This window comes from Stylophora pistillata, chromosome 3, assembly GCF_964205215.1.
Source record: "Stylophora pistillata chromosome 3, jaStyPist1.2, whole genome shotgun sequence".
NCBI lineage: Eukaryota > Metazoa > Cnidaria > Anthozoa > Scleractinia > Pocilloporidae > Stylophora > Stylophora pistillata.
Window position 1 is genome coordinate 23,100,550 of NC_142521.1, and position 14,858 is coordinate 23,115,407.

Consider the following 14,858-nt stretch of genomic DNA (forward strand, 5'->3'; position numbering starts at 1 on the left):
AGTCAGTATCTTGGCTATCAAAACTTATGAGCCTACAGTATCGCGAGATACTCTGACAGAAATGAAATAGGCTAAAGACGTTTTCGATATTTGTGGATTTAGATTTTCCATTTTTCTTTTTTGCTTAGGATGGAAATCCATATCTTATGTTATATACTCCCTCCTTCACGACTTAAATCTGCGTCCTCCCACTACGCTTCAAAACACCTTTCCGCTGCGGAAGAACAACGTCAACAGCGGCCGCCTAGAAAAGCGATGCATCGATCTTTGGATTTCTTTGGTGGGAAAGAAAGGGGGTCACGGTACACATAACTACAGCAAAATAACTTTGAATTCCTTCCGTAGCATCACCTTGCGACTTGTTTTTAGGCTTTTCTTTTCATCAGGTAACAGAAGAAGTGATTCAGCCGTCGCATCATCCGAGTTCTTCATCGCCACACAAGAGCGCTTAAGATGGAGGAATACATTCTCCGGCTTCAATGTTAATCGCAAGCCAACCGATCCTTTTGGAGTGTACGCTTTCACTTGTTTCCTACAAAGTACTACGTCGTAGGGCTCAGGGGGTGGTGGGTCATTAGAGAGATTAAGCGCCTCGTATTTTTTTCCCGCGAACGGTAGAGAGGGTCACGTGACCTGACATTTCCCGCGTTTGCCGTTTGCTGGCCGCCGTTTCTACTCGAGGAGGACATTTTCCCGCTTAAAGGGAACGCGAAAACGTGAGTATTTGCAGCCCATTTTTACCGACTATTTCTACATTTTGATCGCTTGCTTTTATAGTTAAGCTTCGTTTATCATCTTCTATATGAACTGCTTGTAAAGCTAACAGAGTTCAAATTCAAGCGGAAAATACATTACTTCTTTGTATCCATTATTTCTAGTCGCAGGGAATGGCGACCGAGAACATTTGTTTTGCCGTTTCGTCGGGAAGCTTAAACAGACGAACATCGCGGACGGAACGGCAAACGACAAACGGCTAGCCGACGTTCAGCGTTCGCCGTTTTCGTGGTGCTTAATCTAACTATTAACAGAAGGACGAAACTTGTAACCACAGCCGGAGCTGTAACAGCTACTTATTTTGGACCCTTGAAGCCATCGGAGATAATAGGGTTCCAATTTTTCAAAGGCTTGGAGTCTTCCGAGGGGTCTTCAAGGCGGCTGACATCACGTTGTTCTGGTGTACGGGAGAGTCGATATCTTTTGGGACCTGGTTTCTTGCCTGGGGCTTTTGGGAGATTTTGTTCCCACTTCGAGTAAGTTCGTGTAGTTTACCATTGCTGTGGGCCACAGTAAGACCATGATGCCGCGACTTCTAAAAGCTTCACAGTCACTAGATACTCTCCCATTTGTTGTGTTAACAATGTGCGGCTGCGTACTTTTGGTTAACGAAATAACAACAAACATTCCTTCGACTACCTGTACTTTCGTAACGCCATTTTTCTGTAGAATATGATCAGCCTTTGAGCATGTTTCCTCCAAGATTTTGGGCAGTCCACTGCAATCAAAGTCAGGCAAGATTTGACTTGTGTTACGGTAACTGATTACCGGAAGAAAGATAATAAAAACTCTGTTTTAGACATTTCGGAGAGAACCATGGCTATGAAGCGTTGCTTGTGAGACGAAGAAGTTAGAAACTATGCGGCATCTAGTAAAGTTTGCAGTTTGTCGAGGTCTGCGTTTTTGGGTCTGTGTTTTCGAGAAAACCTATGGGGTTTCTCAAAAAAGCAGACCCAAAAACAGACCCCAATTAAAAACCCTGTTTTTAGACATTTATGAGAGAACCATGGTTGTGAAGCGTTACCTATTAGACGAAGATGTTACAAAATACGCGGCATCTACTAAAGTTTGCTGTTTGTTAAAATCTGCGTTTTTGAGTCTGTGTTTTCGAGAAAACCCAGTATTGCAGTTACCTGCACTTTTTTCCAAATTGAGCCCTGCAAGGCTTTTGATAACTACCCTCCCCCTCTAAGTCCTTATCCTTACACAAAAATTTCTAGTCATACTAGTACCATAACTAGCTAACAGCTTGGATAGATGCTGACATCAAAATAGCAGTATAGTGACAAAAGGAAGTTTTTATTAAGGGGAATATTGGACATCACGTGACTAAGGTATTTGACACCCTCAGGAAATAGCTATGACGAGTCTCGACTAAAACGTATGGTTAGGGTTGGGATTGCAGAAATCATGTTAGTTCCATTGACCTTTTTTCCTGTATCTTGGTTTAGGGTTAGATTTGTATAAGGGTTAGGGTTTCAGCATCCATAAGGCACGTGACCAGCATTCTCATTGCAGTCCAGAACCCTGATACGGCTAGCCACACGGCACTGGTCTTGCTGAGCGCAAAACAGTTTGCACTAACCTGATAATTTAGAAACTGACCACCCCCCTTACCTGCACTTTGTGTTGTAATCGCAAATTGAGCCCTGCAAGGGTTTTGACAACTACCCTCCCGCTCTAAGTCCTTATTCTTTACACAAAACTTTCTAGTCTCACTAGTACTATGACTAGGTAGTAGCTTTCATAGTTGGTGACATCAAAATAGAAATATACTGAGAAAAGGACATTTTTATTAAGGGGAATATTGGAAATCACGTGGCTAAGGTATTTGACACCCTCATGAAACAGCTATGACGAGTCTTCACTAAAACCTATGATTAGGGTTGGGATTGCAGAAATCATGTTAGTTCCATTGACCTTTTTTCCTATATCTTGGTTTCGGGTTAAATTTGTGTTAGCATTAGGTTTTCAGCATCCATAAGTCACGTGACCAGCATTCTCATTGCACTCCAGATACCTGGGGTTGCTAGCCACACGGCAATGGTATTGCTGAGCCTAAGATATTTTGAACTAACCTGATAATTTAGAAATTCACCACCCCCCTTACCTGTACTTTGTGTTCTAATCGAAGAAATTGAGCCCTGCAAGGCTTTTGACAACTACCTTCCCGCTCTAAGTCCTTATCCCTTACAAAAACTTTCTAGTCTTACTATTACCATAACTAGTTAACAGCTTGCATAGTTGGGGACATGAAAATAGAAATATAGTGACAAAAGGAATCTTTTATTAAGGGAAATATTAGACATCACGTGACTGAGGTATTTGACATCCTCAGGAAACAGCTATGAGGAGTCTCGAGGAAGCCCTATGGTTAGGGTTGGGATTGCAGAAGTCATTTTAGTTCCATTGACCTTTTTTCCAGTATCTTGGGTTAGGCTTAGATTTATGTTAGGGTTAGGGTTTCAGCATCCATAAGTAACGTGAGCAGCATTCTCATTGTACTCAAGAACCGTGGGGCGGCTAGCCACACGGCACTGTTCTTGCTGAGCCCAAAACATTTTGCACTAACCTGATAATTTAGAAACAGACCACCCCCTCTATCTGCACTTTGTGTTCTAATCCCAAATTGAGCCATGGAAGGCTTTGGCAACTACAGTCCTCTTCGAAGTCCTCATCCCTTACTGCGATTTATACAGAACTTTCTCGTCTTACTACTACCATAACTAGTTAACAACTTGCATAGTTGGTAACATGAAAATAGCAATATAGTGACAAAAAGGAAGTTTTTATTAAGGGGAATATTGGACATCAGGTGACTAAGGTATTTGACATCAGGTAACAGCTATGAGAAGTCTCCACTAAAACCTATGGTTAGGGCTGGGCTTGCAGAAATCATGTTAGTTCCATTGACCTTTTTTCCAGTATCTTGGTTTAGGGCTAGATTTGTATTAGGGTTAGCGTTTCAGCATCCATAAGTCACGTGACCAGCATTTTTATTGCACACCAGAACCCTGGGGCGGATAGTAACACGGCAATGGTCTTGCTGAGCCCAAACATTTTGCACTATCCTCATAATTTAGAAACTGACCACCTCTTACCTTCACTTTGTGCTCTAATCCAACAAATTGAGCCCTGCAAGTCTTCTGACAACTACCCTCCCCCTTTAAGTCCTTATCCCTTACACAAAACTTTCCAGCCTTACTAGTACCATAACTAGGTAACAGCTTGCATATTTGGTGACATCAAAATAGAAATAGAGTGAAGAAAGGGAAGTTTTTATTAAGGGGAATATTGGACATCACGTGACTAAGGTATTTGACACCCTAAGGAAACAGCTAGGACGAGTCTCGACTAAAACCAATGGTTAGGGTTGGGATTGCAGAAATCATGTTGGTTCCATTGACCATTTTTCCAGTATCTTGGGTTAGGGTTAGATTTGTGTTAGGTTTACGTTTTCAGGATCCATAAGTCACGTGACCAGCATTCTCATTGTACTAGAGAACCCTGAGGTGGCTAGCTAGGCGGCACTGGTCTTGCTGAGGGCAAAACATTTTGCACTAACCTGATAATTTAGAAACTGACCACCCCCCTTACCTGCACTTTGTGTTCTAATCCCAAATTGAACCCTGCAAGGCTTTTGACAACTACGGTCCCCCTCTAAGTCCTTATCCCTTGCACAAAACTTTCTAGTCTTACTAGTACCATAACTAGTTAACAGCTTGCATAGTTAGTTACATCAAAATAGCAATATAGCGACAAAAGGAGGATTTTATTAAGGGGAATATTGGACATCACGTGACTAACGTATTTGACACCCTCAGGATACAGCTATGACGAGTTTCGACTAAAACCTATAGTTAGGGTTGGGATTGCACAAATCATGTTAGTTCCATTGACCTTTTTCCTGTATCTTGGTTTAGGGCTAGATTTGTGTTAGGGTTAGGGTTGCAGCATCCATAAGTCACGTGAGCAGTATTCTCATTTCACTCCAGAACCCTGGGGTGGCTAGCCACACGGCACTGGTCTTGATGAGCGCAAAAATTTTTACCTTAACTTGATAATTTAGAAACTGACCACGCCCCTTACATGCACTTTGTGTTCGAATCCGAAATTGAGCACTGCAAGGCGTTTGACAACTACCCTCCTGCTGTAAGTCCTTATCCCTTACACAAAACGTTCTGGTCTTACTATTACCATAACTAGTTAACAGATTATATAGTTGGGACATGAAAATAACAATATAGTGACAAAAGGAAGTTTTTATTAAGGAGAATATTAGACATCACGTGATTGAAGTATGTGGCACCCTCAGGAAACAGCTATGATGAATCGCGACTAAAACCTATCGTTAGGGTTGTGATTGCAGAAATGATGTGAATTCCATTGACCTTCTTTCCAGTATCTTGTCTTAGGGTTAGGGTATCAGGATCCATAAGTCACGTTACCAGCATTCTCATTGTACTCCAGAACGCTGAGGCGGGTAACCACACAGTACTGGTCTTGCTGCTCCCAAAACACTTTGCACTCACCTGATAATTTAGCAACTGACCACCGCTCTTACCTGCACTTTCTGTTCTACTCCCAAATTGAGCCCTGCAATGCTTTTGACAACTACCCTCCCCCTCTAAGTCCTTATTCTTTACACAAAACTTTCTAGTCTTACTAGTACCATAACTAGGTAACAGCTTTCATAGTTGGTGACATCAAAATAGAAATATAGTGAGAAAAGGAAATTTTTATTAAGGCGAATATTGGACATCACGTGACTAAGGTATTTGACACCCTCAGAAAATAACTACGACGAGTCTCGACGAAAACCTATGGTTATTGTTGGGATTGTAGTAATCGTGTTAGTTCCAGTGACCTTTTTTCCAGTATCTCGGGTTAGGGGTAGATTTGTGATAGGGTTATGCTTTCAGCATCCATAAGTCACGCATTCTCATTGCACTCGAGAACCCTGGGGAGGCTAGCGACACGGCACTGGTCTTGCTGAGCCCAAAACATTTTGAACTAACCTGATAATTTAGAAACTGACCACCCCCCTTACCTGCACTTTGTGTTCTAATCCCAAATTGAGCCCTGCAATGCTGTTGACAACTGCTCTCCTCCTCTATGTCCTTATCCCTTACTGCGATTTACACTAAACTTTCTAGTCTTACTACTACCACAACTCGTTAACAGCTTGCATAGTTGGTGAAATCAAAATAGCAATTTAGTGACGAAAGGAAGTTTTATTAAGGGAAATATTAGACATCACATGACTAAGATAATTGACACCCTCAGGAAACAGTTATGAGGAGTCTACACTAAAACCTATGGTTCGGGTTGGGATTGCAGAAATCATGTTAGTTCCATTGACCTTTTTTCCAGTATCTTGGGTTAGGGTTAGATTGGTGTTAGGGTTAAACCTTTCAGGATCCATAACTCACGTGACCGGCATTCTCATTGCACTCCAGAACTCTGAGGCGGGTAGCAACACGGCACTTGTCTTGCTGCTTCCCAAACATTTTGCACTAACCTGATAATTTAGAAACTGACCACCCCTCTTACCTGCACTTTGTGTTCTAATCCCAAATTGAGCCCTGCAAAGCTTTTGACCACTACCCTCCCGCTCTAACTACTTATCCTTTACACTAAACTTTCTAGTCTTACTAGTACCATAACTAGGTAACAGCTTGCATAGTTGGTGACATCAAAATAGAAATATAGTGACAAAAGGAAGTTTTTATTAAGGGGAATATTGGACATCATGTGACTAAGGTATTTGACACCCTCAGAAAACAGCTATGACGAGTCCCGACTAAAACCTGTGGCTAGGATTGGGATTGCTGAAATCATGTTAGTTCCATAGACTTTTTTTTTCAGTATCTTGGGTTGGGGTTAGATTTGTTTTAGGGTTAGGGTCTCAGCATCCATAAGTCACTTGACCAGCATTCTCATTGCACTCCAGAACCCTTGGGCGGCTAGCCACACGGCACTGGTCTTTGTGAGCCCAAGATATTTTGCACTAACCTGATAATTTAGAAACTGACCACCCCCCTTACCTGCACTTTGTGTTCTAATCACAAATTAAGCCCTGCAAGGCTTTTGACAACTACGGTCCCCCTCTAAGTCCTTATCCCTTACACAAAACTTTTTAGTCTTACTAGTAGCATAACTAGTTATCAGCTTGCATAGTCAGTTACATCAAAATAGCAATATAGTGACAAAAGAAAGTTTTTATTAAGGGGAATATTGGACATGACGTAACTAAGGTATTTGACACCCTCAGGAAATAGCTATGACGAGTGTCGACTAAAACCAATGGTTATTGTTGGGATTGCAGAAATCATGTTAGCTCCATTGACCTTTTTTCCAGTATCTTGGGTTAGGGTTAGATTTGTGTTAGGGTTAGGGTCTCAGTATCCCTAAGTCACGTGACCAGCATTCTCATTGCACTCCAGAACCCTTGGGCGGCTAGCCACACGGCACTGGTCTTGCTGAGCCCAAAACAGTTTGCACTAACCTGATAATTTAGAAACTGACCACCCCCCTTACCTGCACTTTGTGTTCTTATCCCAAATTGAGCCCTGCATGGCTTTTGACAACTATCCTTCCCCTCTTAGTCCTTATCACTTACACGAAACTTTCTAGTCTTACTAGTACCATAACTAGTTAGCAGCTTGCATAGGTGGTGACTTTTAAATAGCATTATAGTCACAAAAGGAAGTTTTTATTAAGGAGCCATAAATGAATTTGTACCGCCCTCAATGTTGGACGTGTCCGCGTAAATTATCGAAGTAAGCTTTATTGAAGTAAGTGAGGGCGACTTTTTTTTATGTACTTCTCTACGCTTATCTGACCACAAGCAAAGTATTGTCGTTCTCTTTGGCGAAATGTCCTGAGGACTTCCTTCACAGTATCGCACTCCACGGTAAATAACTCTGGACTTGACCGCAGAATGTCAGTCTCACATCCGAACGGGAAAGTCCCTTCACTTGTCACTTGTCACACAATATCACTTAAAGATCACAAACAGGGAACGAAATCCCAAATCACAGCAACAACCTGACTAGCGAGCTGCTTATATAAGCATCCGTAGAGAGTCTAGAACTTTCCAAAAGTAACTATTTATAACCATTACAATAGTAACTATTTATAACTATTACAATAAACTCTATTTTTAAACTGATGAGTCACAGTTGTAGAAAATTCTTGAAACAACATATTGCGTGACATTGACTTTCGCGAACTTTCCAGAAAATTCCGATCGTTGCACAGGGGGCCCAGACAAGCGACGAGTCTGGTTGTTTATTCGAAATATAAAGGAACGTATAGGAGAATATTAAAGAGTCCTATTATCGTAAGCTTATATCATGAAATGTATGAGTTAAAGCTCAAAATAAATGTAAACCTACCTCACTTGTTGTGTATTTTCGTTTCTGTGGCTCTAAATGGCGAATTTGAGCGATTTGGTGGGTTTTGCGTTGACTGTTACTAAACGTTATAAGAAGGAGAGAAGGGTGGAATGCTCATTTTCGAACGCTCTAGCGCGAAGCCGATTTTCACCCAGAAATAACAATCGCCCGGCTTCCAAATCGAAAACAAGATGAACTGAAAGGTTGACGCTTCTTCTCGTCGCATTTAATCGAAGATCCATTCAAAATCCAAGCGCTAACCGCCAAAAATTTTTAGAGAAATGCAGCTTTCGAAGCGATCAGCATTCGCGGCCCCGATTTCGTGTGCCAAGGAGCAACCGTCACGCTGTTTGCCCCACGCTGATTGGATGATGGTAAACAATGCCCTATTTCAAATGCCTCATGTGGGAGGGGAGTTAGGGGCATACTCGGGCGAGCGATTCATCTAGCCTGGTGTGAGCCGTCGTGTCGGGTTTCCTGTGATCCTTGTAACACTATGAGGATGCTGCAGGGGAAGAAAGCTTGTCGTTGTACTCTTTAGCGCCACACTAATCGATGAGGGCAATTCCTGACACTCTCTCCGTTTTAGAGAGTTTCTCCCACTATTCTTTAAAAACCTCCAGGTGCTTGTATGGCGATGCCAGCGTATACGGAGAGTCGCCAATAACAGCTCTTTGAACATTTCGCCGGTATTTTCCGACAAACGTTTCCCCGATGTTCACAAACTCAGTGTATGACCACTTTGTTGATCTTCCGGGACTCGCTGGTTCTATTTTGCTGATCAATTTCCTTCTTTATGCAACTATTGATGCTTTCGGGACAGTTGTAGAAAAAATTGTCGTCAAGACCCGCGGATCTTCTTATAGGCAACTGCATCTTTCCTTTCATTTCAGAAGCAATGTTCGTGAGAAAGTAGCTATAGAACTGTTCAGTTTCTCTACGGGAGGCCTTGAGCTCCCTGGCATCCCAGGACCATTTAAAAGACATCAGCCTGGCATCGAAATCCTCTGCACTGTCAGAGCCATCCTGTCTCCAAAAATGTCAACGATAAATTTTGCCTGTACATCTTCGGGGATAAACAAAGTGCTCATCTTCCGCTTTATGTTGTCTCGCACATGTTTTGTGCAGGCCAAAAACTATGCAATTGGCGATTGTCCTGACAGCCCACTTGTAACTGCTTTTTGTCTGTCACAGCCGACAAAAAGTATGTTTTCCACCTTATGATTGAGGCCCGTTAGAGTGCTAGCAAAATAGTGAAATGTTGGCATTCCTTCATCGGTGTGAATCATCATCGGGCCAGGGAAATTCGGATGAATTCCCGATAGTTTGTCTTGGAGCATAAGTGTCTGTAAGTTGTAGTGGTCACCAAAAATGGACCAATGTCATACGTGACGTCTATACCAAAGATGGAGTATCCATCAGGGTTGCAGCAGAACTGCACCACATCTGCCAACTGTGCCTTTATGGCAAACACCACCGTCACCTCTGGGCTGACTTGCAGGGCGTGGAGAGATTTTCCCTGCGACTCTTTGCACTTCTCAATTAATCACGCCAAAGTATCCTTTGTATCCTAGATTCGATCAAGATTGGAGCTGACTTTATCAAAGCTAGTAAATCTACCAAGAACATTGGTGTTTGGCTTGATAGTGTGCTTTCTATGGATGAACGAATAAATAATATCTGTAAAACTGCTTTTTTCCACCTTCGTAACATAGCTAAAATTAGAAAGTTCCTTTCTTACCGTCAGCGTGAAATACTTATTCATGCCTTCATTTTGTCGAAGTTGGATTATTGTAACGTCCTTCTATCTGGCCTACAGCATTCACAAATTGATAGACTACAATATGTAAAAAATTCAGCTACCAGCCTGCTTACTGCCACCAACAGATATAATCACGTTACGCCTATACTTAGAAGCCTACATTGGCTGCCTGTGTCCACCCGTATTGGTTTTAAGATACTTCTTCTCGTTTTTAAAGTATTAAATGGTCTGAGTCCTCTGTATCTTAGTGAACTGTTAAGACCGTACATTCCTAATAGAAACCTAAGATCTTCTAAGATAAAACTCTTAATGGTACCTAAATGCAATCTTAAAAATTATGGATATAGTGCGTTCTCTCATAGAGCTCCTACTCTTTGGGACGTCTTGCCGGATGATATTAGGCAAGTGGACCTTTTAACAACATCTAAGTCTAAACTTAAAACCCATTTATTTCGGCAGTTGTAGTTTTTGCTTTCATTGATTTTTCACTAGTTTTTTAATTCACTTTAATTCTTAATTGATTATAATTTCTATCACTATCATTGTGAAGCGCCGCTAGATCTTTGAGAAGCGTTGCGCCATATAAGCTATATATTATCATTATTATTAATCCACACAAATGCAGCAAACAATTCAATTTTGAATAGTTAAAGGTAAGAGGCATCATGCCTGCAAATGGACTCACCCTGGAAGTAGAAATGGGTGAGAAAAGAATATCACCGCAAGTGTGTTGATGATTTTCATGCAACTCAAGCCCTTTTAGCAAAGACAAAGTAAAAGAAACAACGACTGACCTCTCATCCTAAAAAGAAACTGCCTTGCAAATATTAACTTCTGGAGATACCTGAAAAATCAAATAATAATAATTTGAAACTACAAACGAACAACCAATAAAACTGACTGTACATCAATACTTAATTGATAGCCATGTACTAGGGAACCTACAATGACTGTAGGTTAAGTGCACTGGATCAACAAAAAGAAAAACATTAATAGTAATAACCCCTAAAGAGTAAATATAAAAACTGGCTTTAACTTCAGGAATATAGCTACCTTTTCAGAATAAATCTTTTGCTTTTTAGGACTGGGTGACAGCTTCTCAAATGATTTAGTAATGTCAGCTAAACCCCAGGTAACAAGAGACATCGCGAAGTACCACTGATGTAAAGTTTAAGTCATGTTTAGTAGAAAGTAAGCACCTATCAATAATTTGTCCTAAGACGGGTGAGGGGGTGGCCTAAAAACGCAAAATTAGACATTTTCAGGTTTGAAAATTTCTATTTCGCCACCTGGGGACTCTACTGGGGAGTTCACATTCCAAGATGGCGTTCGTTTGGGCTCCGATGTATCTAATGTTATTCCTGTTAATATGTACGTCCTCGGCTAACACTGGTATAAATAATGTTAATCCGGCAATAGATAATGGCTTTAATCGGCAATATTTGCCACAAGGAGGAGATTTTTCACCGCTCCTATTAGATATACTGTAAATGGAATCTCCACCTTCAACTTGTCGACCGAAGCGGGATGGGATGGATGGGTATGGGATGGGTGGACCCCCGTTGATAGCAGTGTTCAGTACACTGAAGGGGTTATCCTTTTTAAATATAGACGTCTACCTATCTATCTAAGCTCTACTACAAATTGCTGCCGATATTAACCTGAATCCAGGACCAGAGAATTACCAAGGCAAATTTCGACCAACAAATTTTCCAGAGAAAGGAATGTAAATCGCCTTACCGACACCAAGTTTGAGCAAATTAAGTTATTCCTTTGAGCTAACTCAGTTGATGTTTTATTTCTCATCGAAACATTCCTAAAGCAGAATTCACCCGATTGTATCTATGAAATCCCTGGATATTGTTTGTTTCGAAAGGATAGGCACGGCTCTAAACATGGTGGAGGAATTATAGCTTACGCCTCACAAAATCTGGATGTAAGGCGGACTGAAGAACTAGAATAAGATGACCTCGAAATATTGTGGCTAAATGTAAATCCATTTAATTCCAAAACATCCTTAACGTGTGGAGCGCTCTACCGCCCTCCCTCTACAAATGCTGCGACTGATACACGACTGGAATGAAATATCGAATCTGCTTATCTCTTAGATAACGAAATTCACATTTTGGGTGATTTTAACATCGAATAACTAAAGCAGCCTATACATAATAACCATCAACTTTCGAAAGAGCTCAAGTCAATGCAGCTTGTGCAAGTTGTAAAGTCAGTGACAAGACCAGCTAGCTCAACCTGTCTGGACCATGTTTATACCTTACATGAGCATCTTATCTCACATTTATTGCTGCCCAATACTGGTCTTGCGGATCATCTGCCAGTTTTCATTTGCCGTAAATATACCAAGAAACGTAGGGAAACATATAACATTGAGATCAAGTACAGAGACATGAAAAATATAAATACCAATGAACTTCTGGCTTCCCTAAACTGTATTTCATGTGACACATGCTTCACTCAATCCAATATCAATAATATTCTCAATGCCTTTCAAGATAAAGTAAACACAGTTTTGGATGAACACATTCCATTCAAAGCGAAACGTGTTAAACGACAGCATCAGCCCCCTTGGATAAATAAACAGATAACCACTGCTATAAAAGAGCGAGACAAACTGCTCAAAATTTATCAGAAAATCGAATCTTCAAGCAGATTGGAATCAGTTCAAACATGGTAAATGCAAAACATCAAATCTAATTAAAAAACCAAAAAGGAATTATTTCCAGGAATCAATAAAAAAGAACAAAGGAAATCCAAAAGGCATTTGGAAGGCATTAAAGACTCTCAGCGGAACGCAAAAACGTGAACTTAAAATAACTGAGTTAAAAACAGAAAATGGCACCATTGATGATCCAGTTCAAATAGCTGAATCACTCAATACGATGTTTGTCAATGTGGCTTTACGCCTAAACGTAAATAACACCCAAGATGTCGACAATGAAAGGCTTCGTTATTTTATCACCTCAAGACTTACAGCTGACATAGAACCTTTCAACATACCTCAAATCACTGATAAAGACATTCTAGAATTTATTAATAAATTACCAACAAATAAAACTACCGGCCATGACGTCTTAAGTGCAAGAGTTTTGAAATTGATTGCACCAGTCTTAAAAACCCCTTTGATGGAAATGATGAACATCTCAATTGACAGCAGTGTTTTCCAAGTGAGTAGAAAACTGCGCTAGTTGCACCGTTGCACAAAGATGGACCTAGAGATGATGTGAATAATTATCGACCCATTGCAGTCCTGCCAGTACTTTCCAAGATTCTTGAAAGACAGGTATCGAAGTCATTTACAAGTATTTAAATGAAAACAATCTTATCTTTAAGTATCAATCTGCATTCCGAGAAAACCACTCTACAGAAACAGCCCTTATAAAGTTAACAGATGAACTGCTCTTTAACATGGATAACGATAAGGTAACTGGGATGATTTCAATTGATTTCAAAAAGGCATTTGACCTCGGGGATCATGAAACTTTGCTGCAGAAACTCTAGATGTATGGCTTCAGTGACTCAGCAGTGATGGTTTCGCTCCTATCTGTCAGACAGACAACAATGTGTGAAAGTGAACGGATGTACATCCTCTCTGTTACCAATCAACCAAGGTATTCCGCAAGGTACCATTGTTGGTCCCATGCTTTTTCTCATCTTCATAAATGATGTCCCACTTTACGTCCAAAATTCAAGTATGAATATCTACGCCGATGACGCAACATTAATATCAAATTCAAGATGGGATAACATCTCACCCAGAAATAACAATATTCAAAAAGACTTAGAAAATATCGAACAGTGCGCAATAATGAATAAAATGATCATTAACGAGAAGAAACGAAATCGATGCTTATTAGTGGCAAGAGACTGAAAAAACGCAGGGAAAAGCAACATCTAGCCCAAAACAGCGGTGTAGATCAACTGTCTATAATTCTCAACAATTCACCAATTGAGAATGTCCATTGGGAATCGAGGTTGAAGAAGATCTTGACTTCACAAATCATTGTGAAATCTTTGCTAAAAGAACTCAAAACGAATTGGCCTGGTGAAACATATTAGCCCATATTTGAACAGAAACCAAAGAGAAATCTACTATAAAGCAGTGATCAAGCCTGTTATTCTCTATGGTGCCAATCATAGACATCAACATCAAAACAAAATATAAACAGCATCTTTAAGTTACAGAAAAGAGCATCAAGAATCATCTTGGACACCGAACCCCGCTCTCGTTCTGTTTCACTGTTCAATTCATTAAACTGGATACCATTTTACCATGAATCTTATGGAATAAGATGTTACTTACTCCTTAAGAGAATCTTAAGCTCACTTAAGAATCGTAAGATTCTTACTGCTCACTTAAGAATCTTACGATTCTTAAGTGAGCTTAAGATTCTCTTAATCTTAAGCTCATCTTAAGCTTAAGAGAATCTTAATAGCTCACTATCAATATACCATTTTCGATCCCATATGAGCATTGTATTGCGCCGTTTGGCTGCATAAAATTTGGCTCCTCAGTTTTTTGTTTTTTCTATACTTTTGTGGTTCATCCCTTTCGTTCTAAGGTTGTTAACACGTCTTTAACGCTATGGCTATGAATTACAGCCGATCTACACTGCTTTCCCTCAGATTCTGGTGGAAAAATTCGACACAACTTATCAAACCTTTGCGGCGTTCTGAATGGACCGCTTGCAAATTTGCTGGAATCTTAAAACCAACCAGAGGAATACGCGGCGGGATCCAACGTAAACTACAGGCGGATCACAGAGTTCACCATATTCTTCCAGTTATCTCAAGACGAAAACAGTTCGACATTAGCTATCCAAGGGCCAAGGGAAAGCATGATTCAGTAAATCATGGGAACTTATTAAATATTCAAAATCACACCTCTTCGACTCCATCAAGATCCG

The 14,858-nt window shown here is 40.6% G+C and overlaps 1 non-coding gene and 1 pseudogene across 1 annotated transcript in view; one reads left to right on the forward strand and one right to left on the reverse strand.

The window, feature by feature from the left end:
* Positions 1-312: 312 nt before the first annotated feature.
* On the reverse strand, positions 313-11,082 carry LOC148735118 (uncharacterized; annotated as a pseudogene).
* Positions 11,083-14,536: 3,454 nt separating this feature from the next.
* Positions 14,537-14,858, forward strand: part of LOC111335016 (uncharacterized) — a 15,170-nt gene continuing 14,848 nt past the window's right edge. Inside the window, exon 1 of the transcript XR_015998598.1 lies at positions 14,537-14,858. This exon is cut by the window's right edge and continues 1,620 nt beyond it. This is a non-coding gene — a transcript (uncharacterized LOC111335016).